Here is a 20,147-nt window from a genome sequence, read left to right on the forward strand (position 1 = left end):
AAGGATCCAGGCTGGTCTCAGTGGGCAGTTTTTCTGGTCATATGTGGGCTCAGGCACAAGTGATAAGCCTGGGGGCTGGCTGGTCTTGGCTGATCTTAGCTGGTCTTGGCTGGGTTCACTTAAGGATGCATATCCAGAGAGGAGTCGCTAATCCCAGCTGGGCCTGGCAGGGTGGCTCTGTTTGTTTCACTTGTCTCTTATCCTCCTCACTGAATTAGCAGGCACACGCGGGTACATCATTTCCACGATGGGGGCAGAGGTTCAAGGGAGCAAAGGAAACACACAGAGCCTCTCCAGGTCTGGGCTCAAAACATGCACACCATCACATCTACCTCTTTCGACTGTCTAAACCAGGTCAGGAGGGAAAGAGGATCTGTGGTCAGAGGACACTGTAAAGTCCCCTGGACAGAGGGAGGGGAGGCGAGTGGGGGCCACAATGCAGCCCACTGCAGGAGTAAATGACAAAGCATCAGCAGTTGATACAAATCATCAGACATGAAGGGGCATAAAGAAAAGGGAGCATGGGATCTGGAGGGCGAGTTTAATTAGGATTCAAGGCTGGAAAGACCAGCACTTCCTGAACCTAACAGGACAGTGGGGTCAACCAGGAAGGCCCTGCCCAGGCTACCTGGGGGGCACCTTTTTATACGTGCTGTTTGACTGACTCTGCTTCTCCTAAATTGAGACACAGCATGGAATTCAGTGAAGTTTTATTTCAGAAAAGAGCAGTCAACAAGACGCCTTTTAAAGCACACTCTAATTTGTTTCAAAGGAGAGAGTTTATTTACAGTAAGTTCAGGATTGAAATGCTTTGATGATGTTAACTCCTTTGTCATTCCGCCTTGGAGGGTTCATATCACTGAATAAAAACTGAGATGGTGTCGTAAAGGAAGAATCAGAATAGCCAGGTTTGCATATGTAAAATCCTAGAAGCCTTCTCAATAAACACAGAAATCAATCATGTGAGAAAATTAACTTTTCACTATTTCTAATCAGTTATAGCTGAACTTGCTTGGAGAGACTAAGGAATGTAGTGTGCCAAGCAAAGATGGTGCAAAGACATTCTGGGGGCAGTTTGGCTTGCTGAGCGAACATGAACGTGAAATGAAGTTGCCCATGGGTTTTGCGTGAGGCTTAGGCCAGCTGTATTGGCGGGAAACACTTGAAACTTCTTCTTGGACACTTGGCTCCCACTTAAACTGCTCAACACCTGCAGAAACTAAGCCAGTTTCCTTAGAAGGAAACTTTGGTCTGAAATATCTTTTTGCTGGAATTTCGTGATATATGCAGTCTTCTGCAATCATTTCCTGAATGAAGATGACTCATTCTGCATACACCACATTGTAGGAAGTGAAAATAGAAAACTCTTCTGCTTCTCCCTAATTCCTCTTCATGGCCATCTTAAAACATGCATAGCCCACTGACCCCCCACTACATTGTTTTTTTTCCCCCTTTTAATGTTTTATTTTCTTGATTTTTACAAAAGATTATGGAAGGGATCTTTGCTATGATGGCTTTACATCATTCATGCATTTTTTTATCCCCTCTTCACACAGCCTGACGTGGCGTTCATTCTTTCTGACTGGTGCTCTGTGCAGAGCAGATGTTTCCACTGCGCTATGACGGTTTTTAGACCTTATTCTCAGGAGGCTACAACTAATTCAGAACCCTCCAGCATAGAGGAAATGTTTAATTTATTCTGGTAAGTTTCCCCTTATCTGCAGTGGATTTCATCTGCCGTCAGGTTGCCCAGTTACTGAGTTTTGTTCCGACCAACTAGGGTGCTCCACCATCCTCCCTGGTCTCCATCAACCTAATCATTTCATGTCATCAGCACATTTCACCCTCCTGCTATTCAGGCACATTTAACATCATTAATAATCAGCCTTGAACTCTCTGTCCCCTTCAACTCTGCCTTCAATACTGCTGGGCAGCAGAGAAACTATGTGAAAGGCAATCTCAAGATCAAACCTGCTTTAGGTTCTACCAACCAACCTCACCCATCCACTCTTTCAGAAAGACTGCTTGACCACTTCATTTTTCTGCTGCCACCTCTGGATCAAGTGTGCGTGTATAGTTTTACATCTTCTTGGTTCCTTGTACCTCTTGCTCCCCGGGAGAAAACCAGTTTGGATATTCCAACATAATTCCTCAATCTGTTCAGTCATCTTCTCAGACACACCACTGTGACGTGTTTAGCTCTAAAGAAAGGTAAAAATATTTTCCACAACTATTTCCATCCTTGTGTTATCTTTTGAGCAAACCAAAAGCACCCAGAGATTCTGTGATTCAAGAGGAGGAAGGAAAAGACAAGGGTGTTCGAGTATGTGCAGGAAGGGCAGTGGGTGGCCTTCCCCGCATGCTCTCCCTGACTTCATGGGTGGTGATGAACATGCAGAAGCTGAGTCCTTTGCCCAGTCCTTTTGCTATTTGCATAAGCTCTCAAGGTCTTCCTTCCATCCACAGAATCCAAGTATTTAACTAGGACAGGGAAAAATTAATTCAAAGACAAAAAACTCAGGGCAACTGTTGTAAGATCACAAATAAAGATCCTGTTTATCCTAATTTACATGTTTTCTCCCTCTGCTGAATCTGAACCCTCCTGCTCATCTTTAATAATAAATATGCTGGCATTTTTCACTGGAACTACCTGGTTGCTGCTGCCTGCACAGGTGACAGGTGTGCGGTCTGCCTACTCCCCCCTCTATTCACCAAACCTCCCATCTTCCAGCTACCTGTTTCAGTGCCTTATACTTTTCCAACAGAAACGGTCACACAACGATCTCTCACAACAGTATGCTGCTAACAGTTCAGAACGATGTGCTGATTCCTCATCGAAATGGTGCTACTGATGACAGGGTGAGATTACCTTGAAAAAGAAGGAAGTAACTGAACGAATGTGGGTGTTCATTACAAACACAAACCATTGGAAATGCTGGTAAATAATTTAAAAAATACTTCAGGCAACGTACCATGTGGGTGTAAAACACTTACCCTTTTGTCCAACACCCCTCATAATTTACCCTAACTATAGGGGGAAAAAAACGAGCTTCTAGTCTTCCATAATTCCAATTTTATCTCTCACCCCACGATTAATTCCTTGTTGAATCCTGTTGGCTCTGCCTTCTAGATATTTTCAGTGTACCCCATCATACCAATTTAGAGACCACAACTCCAGTCCAAGCTGTCACATTTACCACCTGGACTTTTTTAGTATTAGTTTCCTAGTCTCAGCAGATCTTATAGCGTCCTTCCTCTCTTGCTTTCACCTTTCCGGTTCCTACAGGAGCCAGGGGACACTTCAATACACACACACACACACACACACACACCACAATTTAGATGATGCTACTTACGGCTCAAAATTCTCCAATAGTTTCCCGCCTCCTGGGAAAAAAAAGATGGCAGTCCTCACCATAGCCCCGAAGGTCCTGCATCATCCCAACTGCCTACTGCAAATCCTCTGACCTCAGCTCCTCCTTCTCTATGCCTCTTGCCTCCAGCCCATCTCAGCCCGTCTCTACTGCTCCCCTTCCTGTGCCCAGCTTCTGCTCTCATGGTTCCCAGGCTCTTCCCTCCAGAGAGAACACTGCTTATATGGCACCTTGCGGAGCAGTCTTTCCTGGACACCTCTACCATCATCCTTGGAATCACATCACTGCCTGGCATGGTTTTTATTACCCTAGTTCATTCATTCATTCATTCTTTCATTCCTTCATTCGTTCGTTCCTTCCTTCCTTTCGCTCTTTCTTTCCTCTCACTTTCTCTTTCTTGCTTGCTTGTTTTCTTTCTGGCTTCCTCCCTCCCTCCCTCTCTCCCTGACCCTCCCTCCCTCCCTCCTCCCTCCTCCCTCTCTCCCTCTTTCTCTCCCTCCTTCCCCCTCCCTCCTCCATCTCTCCCTCCCTCCTCCCTCCCTCCCTCCCTCTCTCCCTGACCCTCCCTCCCTCCCTCCTCCCTCTCTCCCTCCCTCCCTCTCTCCCTGACCCTCCCTCCCTCCTCCCTCTCTCCCTCCCTCCCTCCTCCCTCTCTCCCTCCCTCCCTCCTCCCTCTCTCCCTCCCTCCATCTCTCCCTCCCTCCCTCCTCCCTCTCTCCCTCCCTCCATCTCTCCCTCCCTCCCTCCTCCCTCCCTCCCTCCTCCCTCTCTCCCTCCCTCCCTCCTCCCTCTCTCCCTCTCTCCCTCCCTTGTTTTCTCCCTCTCTCTCTCCCTTCTGTGTGCTTGGTTGGTTATTATCCTGTTTCCTCCCATGATGAAGCTCCCTGAGAGCAGGGCTTTTGAATTAGCTCTGCGTCTTTTGTTCCTCAAATAGTACCCAGCATACAGTAGCTGCTAAATATTTGCTACATGAATAATTGTCAGTGCATTCTCTTTGACTAAAGAAAAATAAAGTGTTTTACTCTAGTAGAACAATGAATTATCAGTAACTGACTCACTCGTTGGGAAGGCAGCTGGTCTGGTGCTATGCCAGCAGCGTGAGCTGCTTCAGACTGTGCGCTGACTTCCATAAAGCGTGTCCTGGAATTCAAGAAATTGTAGTGCTAGTTCTGTTCCATCACCAACAGGGACTTGGGACAATTCTGTCCCATCACTAACCAGCTACGGGAATTTGGGGCTCTCACTAATTTCCCTGAGGTGCTTGTTCTTACCCATCAAATGTAGGAGGCATCTGGTGTGGCCACAATGTCATGGAAACTGAATGTTATTATTGAACTATGTTTTACTTGTGTAATAGTTACTTAGCAAATATTGAACTCTGTTTTACTTGTGTAATTGTTATTTAGCAAAGAAAGGCCACTCACTGTGTATCCCATTGGCCTTGAATATTGGTGGGCACTAGCTGTAGACGCTGAAACAGCAGGTGACAAGGCAGGAGAAGGGCTGACCCCTTAACTGCAGAAACGGTAACCTGAGGAATGTGTGCTCAGGAAGTAATCTACCACATATAAACAAACACGTGTGTCATCCCCACAGGCGTGAAGTGTCCCCTGCACTACTTCTACTAAAAAGGATAACAGAAACTGTAAAACGTTGTATTATAAGTCAGTTTTAAAGTTATGTACTTAGTTTTTAATAGTCTAGACCCAAAAGGACTATATAAACAAGCTTATTAAGAAAAACTTTGAAGTTTTTCTTTGAAGAAAAACGATTTAAATGTCTATGAGTAGAGAAAAGGGTGAATTCCAATACATTCTTTGAAAGAAATATTACAGTCATTTGAAAATATGTGTAGAAAATTGCATAGCCCTAGAAAACAATGCTTCTGTTAAGTGAAAAATGCAGAATGCAGGAACTATGTAATCTGATTACACTTTTGCAAAGTATCTGTGTATGTGTGAGCACAGACTGGAAGAGACTGTTCAAAATCAATATATTGTTGAGGCGAGAAGATAATAGTGTTTTTAAAAATTATTTTCATGTTGTTTCATTGTTTGCATACAAGGATTCCAGAGAAGGAAATGAAGGTCTCTTCTGAAGCATAGCTACTCATCCACAGTGCGGATTTGGTTGCCATTGGTTTGGGAGAACTCCTTACTGGGCATTCGAAGAAGACTGGGCTGGATGGTCTCTAACAGGGCTTCCATGTTGTCCCTGTAACTGACCTTGTCCAGGGCATGGACCATGACATCTCCGTCCTCGGCCAGAGCTAGGGAAGGAGGGTGGATAGAGCATACTCAGATGAGTGAAAGTCAGGTGGCCTGGATGGAGAGACCCAGGAGAGAATGAACCACAATGAGAAGAGCCAGAGAGACACAGGGAGGAGAGATGTGTGTCAACCAAGACCCAGATCTCACCTACCTCTGTCACCTCCACCAACTGCATCCTTGCCTTGAGCTGGGGGGCCTCCCAAGTGCACTCACCATGGGCTTCAGGATGGAAGTGTTGAGGAGTGGGCTGGACCATGCCAGCTGTCCCGAGTTGATGACTCACAGAGCTTCTGACCAAGTTTTCATTCTGACGATTGAACTTGGTATACAGAACGTCTTAGTTCATTTGAACTGCTATAACAGAATCCCTTAGACATGTTGGCTTATAAACAACAGAAATTTATTTCTCACAGTTTTGGAGGCAGGAAGTCCAAGATTGAGGAGCTGGCAGATTAGGTGTCAGGTGAGGACCCGCTTCTGGTTCACAGACAGCTGTCTTCTCACTATGTCCTCACATGCCCAAGGGGCAATGGAGCTCTCTGGGGTCTCTTGGGGGAATTAAGCCCATCATGGGTGTTCCATCCTCATGATACTAATCACCTCCCAATGACCCCACTTCCAAACACCAACACATGGAGGTTAGGTTTCAACATATGAATTTTGGGAAACAAAAACCTTCAGCCTAGAGCACAGAATGATGATACTGCCCCCTCCAAATTCAAGACAAATTTGTAATTGCACTTTAAACAGACATTGCTCACGTCTTTGCTATTACCAACCACATTTTTTATTTTAAAAATACTTTGAATTCAAATTCACATGAAACATATTTCAAAGGTGCTAAAAATAGCTGAAATTAAATGCTTACTGAATTCCTTGCAGAAATCCTCAAAGATGCTTTTCCATCTGATCTTGATCTAACATAAAAATGATTTTCAGAAACTTCTTATTATCATAGGAGCAAATATAAATGTATCTATTAATAAGGTTTTGTGTATTTATTAGTTGAATACTGTACACCAATTTTTTCAATTAACCTTTTTTATTTATGCAGACGTTGAGGATCAGAGAGGTTGATCCCACTGTGAGCAGATGGCAGAGAGAGGGTTACACATAGGAACCATAACTGCCAACAAAACCTGCTTCCACACGTTGAAACTGTCTCTTAAAACCCCGGGGTCTGGGGTAGGGAACCGAGGCTGGGGACAGGTCAGCCATAAAGTTTGGAGAGACAGGTTAATTCAGATGTGCCCACCAAGGGGGTGGCCAGAACATGCTGACTCCCTCAGCCGAGACTAGGAGACCAGAGGACAGGATATGACAGGGAGCCTGTTTTCTAGTTAAAAATGCACTTAGTCACATGATACCAACTTGTTTAAACTTAGACTTCAAAAGAACAAAGACACATTACATTTTAAAAACGATTGATTGAATGAATAAATTCTACGTCAATACTGTAAATACTTTAACAAAACTGGACTGGGCTGAATCCTGTTGAACTAACATTCATTGGGTAGCTTGCCACATGCTAAGCACTAGGTTAGGTTTTTTTACGTGTATTACTGCATTTCCTCTTTACAAGTGGACCCTAATATCCCAGTCTTATATATTGATAATCAGGAAACTGACACTCAGAGGGGCCACGTGGCCTGCATGAGGTCACAGATGCCATCTATGCATGTGTGTGTGTGTGTCATTGCATGTCAGTGTGGATTCTGGTGGAAGACAAGACCTCATATGAAGGAGCCCATCACATGCAAACAAGGGGCTGTCATTGAAATCCTCAGCTCCCCCGCCTGGAACTGCCTACGGCCAGGTTTCTGGACATCACTCCCTTGTTGGAGCATCACACAGAGGTTTTGTGAAATAGTGATAACTAAAATAAGGCTTAAGGTGAATATATGCATATGTACGGCTGAATCACTTTGCTGTACACCTGAAACTAACACAACATTGTAAATCAGCTATCCTTCAATAAAAGAAAGAATTAAATAAAATGCTTAAGGTAATGTTTTTTACCCTACTATTTGGATTTTTTTTAAGTCACAGCTCTTAAAGAAAGCACCTGTAACTTTCTACTCAGAAGCAGAGGCCGTCAACCAAAATCCCAGAGGGATTTGTTTCAAACACCATCTCTCCATTATCTTTCTCATTTCTAATTCTTACCCACTTGCTAATTGAGCCTGAACTTCCATGGGAAGGGGCTGAATCCCGAATAGAAGACCTCTTATCTTGACATGTGGCCTGGGCAAAGGAGGGAAGCGATATAGCTTCATCAGGCAGCACCAATCCCGGTTTAAAGTCAGCCGCATCTGCCTTCCTCACTGAAGTGCCCTTGATCAAGAACGGCAGCACAAAGGATTTGTCTGGGCATTAGTCCTCTCTACTGTGTTTGAAAATACAACAAAACTTTGTGCGCAATACAAGTTATGCCATCTGAACGATGAAACTTGGGGGAGACAGCTTCTGACATATCATATTTATACTAAATCCCATCCTGTTATTTTCAATTTCCTCAGGAAAGCTATCATTAGCAACACTTAATGACCAGCTTGAGGCAAAACCCAAGGTCTTCTCACCTCAAAAAGTCATAATCTGTAGCAGTGATGGGCAGAGAAGAGATTAGCACAATTATGAAATTCAGCCACTGCTCCAAATGGCACTGGGGACGGCTATCACCCTTCCCGAGTTGACAAGTGATCTGAATGAAGATTAGTCCGGACGCGCCTGACTGTGACTCCCTTTGCTATCCCGTCTCTGTCCCTCTAGAAGCTACCTGAAGGTACGCTGGCATTGAGATTGTATTCTCTTCATTTACAGTGAGAAAGACATTCCTAAAATTGCTCTGATTCTCAAAGCATCATGCCACCGAATGGTTATATGATATCAAATTGCTCTATGCAGAGTAATTTCCCTTGGAAGGTTGATATATTTTTAAGCGCGTAGAAGTAGCAAATATACATTTTCACATAGAAACACATCTTTCCTTGAAGGGTTAGTAAGTGATCTATGTTGCTTACCTTTCAAAATAGAAGCCAGCAAGAGAGCTTCATATTTTAAAAGAAAATGTATTCTTTAAAGGAAAGAAAAATAAACCAAGAACAAACGTTGTGAGGGCAACTAGTTATAATCTCTTAAGTTGTCCATAAGTGAGCCTGGCATAAGGCATGGTAGAAAGTATTTCTGAAGAACTGTCCTAATATGTTCGGCCTCAATATTCCTCATATTGAATTTTGCAGCTTTTTCACCTCAGTGGAAACTCAAGGACTGCTCAGTTATTGTAACTGTGGGCATAAACGATTTCAGCTATCAGTGGACATGAAATGGCCATCTGAACAAGTGGCAAAGGACAGGACGGCAAGGAAAAGGTGCTGACACAGGGGAGGACCGCCTGCACCCCGGGGTCAGTGACCCTGGCTCTGACATCAGAGTGCTTGCCCTCTGAGCACGGCCCCCTTCAGCCCTGGGTTGGGGCCCTTGCAGGGCTGTGAGTGGCATTTTACTCAGGAAAGATCTAATTCCAGTAGGCAGCAGGGGCTGTACTAGGGCCAGTGTCCGCCTCAACTTCAGGAGGTCTTTTTGGACCCGGGAACTAAGCTGTCACCTGCAGACTCAGAGCTCCAGCTTCTGGGACAGACTAGGAATGGTGTCAGGTCCTGGGATGTGCCAGCTGCCGCCGCCCGGCCCCTGAGGGTCTCCCTCCTCGGCCGGGAGGCCAGGGCCTTGTGTGAGGGTCTGAGCCAGAGCAGGCCCTTCCCTTGAAGGCTCCTGCAGAGAATTTGGCCTCAGCTTAGGTCTGAGGGTTCACATTTCAGGACTGTGAAGGATTCTGCACCTCTGAGCTGATTCCTGGAGACTCTCAGATCCCCAGCTTCCAAAGAGAGATATCCGTTCCAATTTCCCAAGGCTGCCCTCCTCTTGTCACTGGGGTTCATGTAGACCAGGGGCAAGGGGGCTGGCCTGGCCCAGGCACCCAGGCCTCAGGACTTGCCAAGCGTGTGGCTTTGGGCTTCTTACCTGCCCTTTCCTTGACTTACTTTCCCAACTGCAGAGTGGAGATAATAATCACACTTTCTTGAGAATTTTGCAGGGCTGGTAAGTGGACCCGTGTAAGGAAGAGCCAAGAAGGGCGCTGGTCCAGCATAACTCCTCGGAAGGGCGCTCCCTGGAGCCTGTGGTCAGGTGATGGCCTCCACCTGGCACCACTGCCCCACCCCCACCGGGACAATGCATCTGTGCTGCTGCCCTGTCCCTCCAGACATTTACCATCTCTAGGTAGAAGCCTCATCCTCTTCACGGCCCTGTGTGTGTTCCCAGGGCCTTGCGCACAAGGCCAAGTCAGATTCCTGCAAAGCAGGTTCACTGCTCACCCGCTCCCACTTCCTGATCTCTCCCCTTTCGGGACATACCTGGGTCTTACGAAGCAGTCCTTCATGTAGTATGGCCTCCCCACAAAGGGAGCTTGTCTTCAGACATCAGTTCTACTCTGGCCTCCACCAGGAGACCTGCTCGGACAACATCTCCCCTTCTTTCACCCACTGTTGTCAGCAAACATCCCTCCTGGGCAGCTGGTCTGTCCTTACACACTGGTGGGTCCTTATCCAAACCCACTTCATGGTGCACAGTAATAATCCATTTACCCTCTGTGGACCTCCACCAGAGAGCAACCACGCTGGTGCGTCACCTTCTTCAGACTGACCCCTAGTTAGTACTGGGACCACCCAGACCAGCGCTGTTCTATCAAGGGCCTGGCCTTCCTTGGGCCACAGGTTAAGACCAAGGAGTGTCCCTGTGGTCACCACCAACTTCCCTCAGGCATAAAAGAACTGGGCAATCTGATGGGGACACTCACATGGTTCCTTTGTGGACACAGTTTATATGTTTCCCGTTCAGAAACCCTACATCGGCATTTGTAGCACTTGAAAACTGGACCCCAAATCTGATCACTATTTGTACAGAATTTTTGAAAGTATAGTTTCCATCCTGGGTGCTGCCATATTCTGAGAAAGGGAGCCCATGACATTTATAAGAACATCAGTTTGTCTTTGCACTTTCCAGATACAAGGTCCCTGGAACTCAGGATTTCCTGAAAGCTTAACATTGTTGAAGGTCCAGTCACTCTGACTGAGATTCAAGTGTGGGGGATTTACTGGGGAGGGGACTCAGGAACAAACACAAGGAAGGGTAGGGCAGAGGAAGGGGTTTCACTGAAAGGCAGTCACAAGAGAAGTGGCAGGTGCTCCCAGGGGCTCTGGAGCCCGGATGCTCTCCAGAGTTGCCTCCAGCTTAGGTAAGGAGTTGACTTTGTACCCCAGAGCAGTCATGGAATGTGGGATGCCCCCTGGGAGGGGGTGTAAACTTCTAGAAAAGTTTCTGGAAAGAAACTCAGCTCTGTAAGGTGAGCAGACTATAGCCCAGGGCTGGAGAATGTGTCCCTCAGTCCTGAGGGGGGTCTGGGTGCATGGGCACAGCACTGCCACACCCAGGAAACTGCAGGAACAAGGGGGCGTTGACAGGAGGGCATTTATGCTCCTGGGAGGTTTTGCAGCTGTAATCAGATTCTCAAAGACCCACAAATAACAACAACAGAAGCAAAACCATTCCCCTACATCCTGAGTGGCAATATAAGAAAGAAAGTTTCTGTACTACACAGCGAGTTCATACATTTTCCCCTTCTTCACCTCGTGTGAAAAATTGGCAAGTACTGCCAAGCTTCTGCAACTAAGATTTGGCAACTATTCTGTTTGTTTATTTTTTTCCACCTTTGTTCAATTGTTGTATAATTCCTCATATTGATCCACCCATTCTGTTCATAATAAAATTTACTAAAAAGGAAACAAGAGACTAAATACATTCTTTCCTCCCTGTGATTCTCTGATACCTTTATAATGGAAATTCAGTTAACATTCAAGTCTAACTTGGAGGTATTCTTAATTTTTTAATTAATTTGAAAAATGTAAAATAACATGAAAAGAGCTGGATGTAATAGCACATTCCTAAAAATGCCCTATCCTTTTAAGCACTACTGCTATGGTATAGTCTCCAAATTCTCACCATTTATATTTTAATTGCACGTGAACCTGTTTCTACAGAGAAAATGAGAACATTCTGAGGGTGAGGCTTTAAGTTGAAAAGGCTGTTCAGTCGTTCCCAAAACAAAAGACCTTTAGACCATATACAGCAGTCACAGGCCATGGAAAGACCACACCCCCTTTATCAGAGGGCTCTTCCTCTAAGGCGCCTGCGAGTGGGCAGGGAAGACCCTGTGGGAGCCAAGTGGGGCTCAGCCATGTGGGGGGGACAGCTTCTCCAGGAGGAAACAGGAAGTCCTTGCTGGGGTCTGGCATCTGCATATGCTGAACCCCCAGAAGCCATTGATTATTTTAACCAGGCTCAATTTGTCTTTGAAAGAGATGTTTTAAAAAGCAAAAGAGCTTAAACAAACATGTAAGTAATCTAATTCAGACATAAACATGAAAGTTAATGAGATTACCATGAATTGATCTAAATATGGCTTAAAATAATTAGAAATGATTTTTGATGGCATGCCACTTCAGTCGGGACACTTTTATGTTACATCATGAAGCCAACGGATTATTGCTTTCTAGAATATTTTCTGGTTGTTTATGACCTTCAAAGACATCCCAGTGTTGGCAGACCTGTCAATCAAGATGTCTCCAAACAATGAATGAGTTTCTGCATCTACCATAGCTCTTTCTTCATACTATATTCATGTAGAAACAGTGCCTTTGTCTTGTTTCAATTAGTTGCTTTCTCCTGAAATAAAGTCACAGGTATATGATTTCAGAGAGGAAAAATATTTAATTGTTTCAAGTCTATGGCAAACACATATGAAAAGAAACATGCTATGATTGTTGAAGGCTGCAGGCTGTACTTCAACATAAATGTGAAGATTCAGAGACTGTGGGATAGGCTCTTCCTGGGTCTACTCTATCCCTAGGCCAACACCAAGACTAAGGGGCCCTGTGAAATAAACATTTTTGTTTTGTGTTTGAGTGAACTCAAACTCTGGCAGCCTTTGAGGTTAGAAGCCATTACCATTGCTAAGGGCTTGCCACTGTGTCAAAAACATTTTCCTGTGACATCTTGTAAAAATCTAGTGTTGACTATTGAGAGCTCTCTATTCAGCTTTTCTGCTGGAAAAACACCATCAGGACTGCCAGGGTACCAATGAAGCTCAACTGTTTAAATCAAAACAAACATTTGACAGAAAGTGTATTCGAAGTTGAATGAATCATCCTACTGATTTACTAAGGTTGTAGCAAAAGCTTTCTGATTATTAATTATTATTATTTTCTTCTGCATCAAACTGAAATGGTAGTTTTTTAGGACCTAATGTTACTCATCTCCATGGTACTAACCATTCAGTCTAGAAAAATGGTATCATAATTAGCATATCCATTTTTAAATTCAGAGAATGTGAACATATTCAATAGATCAAGTAAAGGGAACATTAAATTTAAAAGTTAATATGACAAACCAAAAATATTTCAGTTAGTACTAGCAATAATAAGGTGTTTAAAAGTATTGTGTAGAAATGGGTGTTTTATTTTTACCACACTAAGTTTACAAATTACAGTATAATACCTAATCATTCTTGTTATGTTTTTTACTTTTGTGTTGGTCTGAGTACCTCAAATGTGCTAAGCTCTTCTCATGTTTATGAAGACATGTGCCTATTGGCATCATAAAGAAGAAGATGAATGTCTATTTGGAAGTGTTAAGTCATCATTAAAAGCTGGCAAAAGAATCATATTTCTACTTCAACTTGGGATGCATAAGACCCTTCAACCAGACCGAACTTCACTGGCATCATGAGTGAGGCTTCATGTCTCCTTCCAGAACAGATCTGCAGAGGGACTTATCTTCTCTTTGAGAAGCAACACAGCTTCCCAGGTAAGCTTGGGACTGTGAGAACACCCACAGTCATGCCATGAACCTGTTTCCAAACACTGACATAAAGTACAATTTTGTATTTCCTTGTCCTCTTGCATTTTCCTGATTTTTTAAAAAATATATTTTTCCCTTAAAGAAATATATGCATGTGTTACTCATTTCACAATATATATGCGTATCAAATCCTTATGCTGTAGACCTAAAATAAATAGTGTTATATGTCAATTACATCTCAAAAAAACTGGATAAAATTTTTTTTTAAAAAAGAAAGAAATACATGCAAGATAAATCGGTAAGAGGTACCAAAATGTAATATGTGTTTTCCTTTCCATTTCTGAGTAGGAAAAAAAAAAAAAAAAAAGTCTATTGTTGACTAGTCAATTTTTGATCTTTTTTTTTTTTTCTTAATCAGGTATTGAGGTATAATATAGATATACTGAAAGCTACCAATTTCAGGGAAAAAATACAATGAGTTTTGACAAGTATATATGATTTTTAGCCACCACAACCCATCAGGATAGAGAATATTTCCATTGCTCCAAAATGTCCCCTTGTGTTACTTTGTAGTTGACTCTTTTTCCCCATGTCAGCCCCAGATAACCACTGATCTGCTGTCTGTCACTGTGTTTTTAATGTTTTTAGAAGTTCATGTAAACAAATAATGCAGTGTGTTTTGTCCTCTTGCACTGCACACAGGGGCCAGTCTGACATGCTATGCATTTGTGAATAGCCCTTGAAAGACTCATTATATAAAGATTTCCTTGACGTTAACCAGTGGTGAATGCACAAATTTTCTCAAGCATTTACCAGCCTTGGTTTTATTCTACTTCCCATGTGATATAAACTCAGATTTCCTTATCCCTTTGCTAAACATCATTAGACTTTAGGACCTGAAATATTCAATCTACTGTGTCAACTCTTATTGGCCATTTTCTGATGGTAGGTGACACATATCATTGTTCTTTGATAATTATTGTTTTCATTAAACCCAACATGGCAGAAGCCCATGGTGACCAAAGCAGTGAGAATGGATTCGTGAGGTCTTTTCTTGTCTGTTTGTTTTGTTTTGTTTTTCTAATCTTCCAAAGTCCTAGACAATTTGATGCCATTGGAGCAAGAGAGGTCAGGAGCTACCCTATGAAGCAGGAGGAGTGATTAGCTCTCATTTTGCAAGTAACTTAGGCACCAACAGGATGGCCCTGGATTGCTGGGTGCTTACTCTGAGCTCAGAGGTAATGAGACCAACAGCCTACGAGGACTTTCTATGATGAAAAGAATAGTCAATTTACAAAGAGTCCTTCCTCAGATGCCTCATATGTCAAACTTCAACGGACAGAATGTGGTTTTATGACAACACTTTATCAAGACTTTTAGGTAATATTTGGCAAATTAATCAATGTGTTTTTTGGGGGCACTATTTTCTATCAATAAACAGCAGGAAGTACAGAACTTTGACATCTACTTTTGAGACACGAGGTTCCAGAGACACAAGGCGATTATAACAACCTGGAGGCCTTAAAAATATTCCTGCTGCAATAAATAAAAGGAAAATGAAGTGTATGGGCTATAATTGGAAATGGGCTCCCCGTCAAAGAAATGAAGAAAAGAAGAAAAACAAAAATAAACAGAACCTTGACATGCAATAATTGGAGTTGTCATTTTTCATCCCAAATAATTAAAGGCTAAACCCATTTTCTAAAATCGCATTATTTAATTATAAAAGTAAATAAATATAATTAAAAAGTTAGACAGATATTGTTAGATGCACTGTCAGCAAAGCACTGAAATATATCAAATGATATTTTGAAGATAGTTTCTGTCATTTCAAATGGCTATGAAACAGCCCCGCCACCACGAATGATGAAAATAACCAACATATTGCAATAATTGGTTACGTCCACTATTTATTCTTATGCTGCTTGAGCATAAACAAAAAGAAAATGCCTTTTCCTATTTAGTCTAAAATTACATATCACCTACCTGTCAGAAAATGTATAGCAGAGAATCTGAAGAAAGATATATTATTTTGGAGGCCAGAAATCTACCTACAGGCAAGAATGATACAGCCCAGCAAATAGATCACAGAAATCTTGCACAAGTAATTCATAAACATTTCCATGCTTACTGCAATTTTTTTGCCGCTAGAGTAGATAAATTTCCTGCAATAAAGGGACCTGTTGTTTCCATTATAAATAAATGATGCTCAGCAATATAACCAATAGACATTACAGATTATTTTTACTTCTAGAAGAATGAAAATACAACATAGTCCCTGTACCAAAGGTCTGATTTTATGGTTGGCCCCCCCACCTCCAGATCTAATATTAGGGATCAGAAATGTCAGAGTCACTATCTCTCCTCCAAGAAGCGTTACCAGCAGTGTAGACAGGTCTAGAATCCCGGGAAGTCTCTTTCAGATATTCTACATGCACACTCAAAGCCCATGTTTGATCTCCAGGCCTTGCAAGCTCAAGGTTTTACAGCTCACAGACTAGAGTCTATAGGTCGATTCCCAGAGCAGTCTCTTCTGTATTGGTCTTAGACTGCCATAACAAAACAGCATAGACTGCAGGACTTAACCTACTGACTGTAAAATAAAATTCATATTTTATGACAAGACAAGAACAATTTAAACATAAAAATTTGGCCTCTTCTCTCCTCACACTGTGCACTGTGTATCTGCATTAGGCCTTAAACAAACCTCCCCCATCAGCAGAAATACCTGCTCAACCATAAAGAGCAACATTCTCCTAGCACTGACAAGACAACTCCTTAAAAGACAACATTCCTTCTTGATCTTGTAAGGGGCCATGATAACGCTTAGCTCTGGATTGTGTAAACTGTCAGTAATATGTCACTTAATGTATAGAACCTCTGCCTCAAAAAACTTATAGAACTGTGCCTGGACTTCTAATGGGCAGAACAGTTCTCAGAGTTTTCTGAGGTGTTATTCCTGGGTTATAACCCTGAATTTGGCTTGAATAAAATTTTCCACTTTTTTCATAAATTGACTGATGATTAATTTTCATCGACAGATATTTCTGTGTCACAGTTCTGGAGGCCAGAGGTTTGAGATCAAACTTCCATCCAATCTGATTTCTGGTGAGGATTCTCTTCCAGGCCTTCAGATGGCTTCCTTCCTGCTACAACAATCCCAAATGGCCTTTCCATGCAGTGTGCACATGGAGAGAGAGAGAGATAGAGAGACAGAGGGAGATGATAGAGACAGAAACAGACACAGAGTCAGAGAGATTTATTATAAGATATTGCCTCATGTGCTCTTTGAAGCTGACAAATCCTAAGATCTGCAGTTGGCAAGCAGGAGACCCAAGAGAGGCAAAGGTGTAGTTCTGGTCTGAAAGCTGGCAGACTCAGGCCCCAGAAGAGCTGATGCTTCAGTTTGAGGTCAAAGGGAGGAAAAGACGATGTCGCAGATCAAAGGCAGTCCAACAGGAAGAATTCCCTCTAATTTGGTGGATGGTGAACATTTGGTTCTATTATGATTTGTCTTTGACAAATGGGATGAGGTTCATGCACGGTAGGGAGGGCAATCTGCTCAGTCAATCAATGTATTGGGTGGGCCAAAAAGTTTCATTTGTTTTTTTTTCCATAAGATAGCTCCAGTAGCACTTAGTTGTCTTCAACTTCATTTGAAACAATTTTGTTAGATTGTACTGTGACAGCTGTCATATCAGCATGCACTTAAAAAAAAAAAGAAAATCAAAATTGGTGAATTTTTGTGTAGCCATTTTAATATTGAAGATAGAAGAAAAAAAGCAACATTTTTGGCATATTATGCTTTATTATTTGGTAAAAACGCAACTGAAACGCAAAAAAAAAAAAGATTTGTGCAGTGTATGGAGAAGGTGCTATGACTGGTCGAACATGTCCAAAGTGGTTTGTGGGGTTTCGTGCTGGAGATTTCTCGCTGGACCAGGCTCCATGGTCGGGTAGACCAGTTGAAGTTGATAGCGATCAAATCGAGGCGTTAATTGAGAACAATCAACATTATACCACGTGGGAGATAGCCGACATACTCAAAATACCCAAATCAAGTGTTGAAAACCATTTGCACCAGATTGGCTATGTGAATTGCTTTGATGTTTGGGTTCCACATAAGTTAAGTGAAAAAATACCTTCTTGACCGTATTTCCACATGGGACTCTCTACTTAAACATAACAAAACTGTTCCGTTTTTAAATAAATTGTGATGGACGATGAAAAGTGGATACTGTACAGTAATGTGGAACGGAAGAGATCGTGGGTCAAGCGAAATGAACCACCAACAACCACACCAAAGGCCGGTCTTCATCCAAAGAAGGTGATGTCGTGTATATGGTGGGATTGGAAGAGAGTCCTCTATTATGAGCTTTTTCCAGAAAACCAAACGATCAGTTCCAAAAAGTACTGCTCCCAATTAGACCAACTGAAAGCAGCATTTGATGAAAAGCAACCGGAATTAGTCAACAGAAAACGCATAATCTTCCATCAGTATGACACAAGACTGCATGCTTCTTTGATGACCAGGCAAAAACTGTTACAGCTTGACTGGGAAGTTCTGATTCATCTGCTGTATTCACCAGACATTGCACCGTTGGATTTCTATTTATTTCAGTCTTTACAAAATTCTCTTAATGGAAAAAAATTCCATTCCCTGGAAGACTGTAAAATTTACCTAGAACAGTTCTTTGCTCAAAAAGATAAAAAGTTTTGGGAAGACAGAATTATGAAGTTGCCTGAAAAATGGCAGAAAGTAGTGGAACAAAAGGGTGAATATGTTGTTCAATAAAGTTCTTGGTGAAAATGAAAAATGTGTCTTTTATTTTCATTTTAAAAACCGAAGGAACTTTTTGGCCAGCCCAATAAATGTTAAATTCATCCAAAAGCACCCTCCCCAAAACGCACAGAACAATGTTTAGTCAAATATATGGACACCGTATGGCCCAGGCAAATTGACACATAAAATGAACCAGCATGTCATCTGCAGCAGACCACCTGGCCAGGTAGCTGAGGCTGGTCTAGGAAATAGGCCACCTCCAGGGCTGAGAGGGTGGCCTTGCAGCTCTCAGTGTTAATCGCCTTCCATTCAGCTCAGTGTGTGCGCGGAGAAACTAACTCAGTACCTTCTCATTTAACCTGTTCGAGATGTTTCATATGCTTACTTCTCTAAAGAAGGGAACTGAAGTTTGAAATTCACATTCAAATGTGAAGTTTAGATAAGGAATACATTTATTTTTAGTGTAAGTATGCCCTGTGCTGTATTTGGAACATGCTTGTACTAAAAAGTAGTGGTTGTTTATCTGAAATTCAAACTTACCTGGTTGTCCTATATTTTTAGTTGCTAAATTTGGAAAACATTTTATTTTTAGATTGCTATTTTAAACTATTGTTCCAAATAGCATTTATATGATAGGTGAGTAAGAGAGAAAGGAGTGAATTGTGAAGAGACTATTTAGAAAATTAGGACTCATGTACCAAAAAAATTCAGTTTAAAAGAAATTTATCCAAGCACATTAACTGCATGAAGTGAATTCAAAAGATAAATATTTCTAAAAAGAAAACTACAAAAAACGAAACAGAAAATTTTAATATTCAAAGATGCTCTGAGATATATTTAAATAGACTTTTAATATAAAAATTACAAAACAACACAAATATTACAAAATATCGATTACTTTTAGCTTGGATAAACTTTATCCACGATTATCCAAGGATGAAAGATTACATAGAACCGCACCCCATTATGTGAAGGGCAAACTGAGGCTCAAAAAGATTAAGACAGCTAAATAAAACGGCACCCCAAAACTCATCTTGATAGAAAATAAACAACCCTTTGATAACCTCCACCTTCTTATTGAAATTAGGTTGATAATCCTTTATTTCTGGTATCAATTATACACTTGTTTTGTCCAAACTTACATTTATTTTAAAACTATCTGCTCATTTTCTTTTCTCAAAGCCCTGCTAATGCTCATAGGTAAGAGCCTGCCCTATCAGTATTCTGCTTCGGGTATAGCTCAGGGGTACAGCATTTGATGGCTTGGGTAATTTAAATGTCCAAGTTTTTGGTCAACGGCCATTGATTCATTTCAGAAGCTTTTATCTGCAGTCTTCTTAGTGACAGTTATTGTTTTCTACCCTGGGTGACCTTTGACACAAATTTGGAAGAAAAATCTCTAGAATAAGCCCCGAAGGAATCATTCATCCTTAATGCATCTAATTACTACCTAGAAAATGTGCGTGACATTATGCAGAAATTATAATGAAAACCAACCTATGTAATGTTTCAGCTCAGTGATTCCCTAATTATATTAAGTTAAAATGTAAATATTTTCTAGGAAGAAATTTAGAAACTATGACATTTTGTGGAAAAACAAATCAGCTAAACCCAGGTGGTAGCATCATAATTTCATGTAATAAAGTGTCTCTTGGCTGCTTTATCCACACCCTGTACCTATCTGGATTTTCGTGTATTTCTCCCAGATTAAAAACATACCTCTAAATGAGATTCTTTTTCCTTCATGATCTCTAAAAAAATGAATGGATACATTAAAAGTCATTCAAATTGGTATTTAGCATAATTAAA

The sequence above is a fragment of the Balaenoptera physalus genome (genome assembly GCF_965194825.1).
Source record: "Balaenoptera physalus genome assembly, chromosome: 3".
NCBI classification, from domain to species: domain Eukaryota; kingdom Metazoa; phylum Chordata; class Mammalia; order Artiodactyla; family Balaenopteridae; genus Balaenoptera; species Balaenoptera physalus.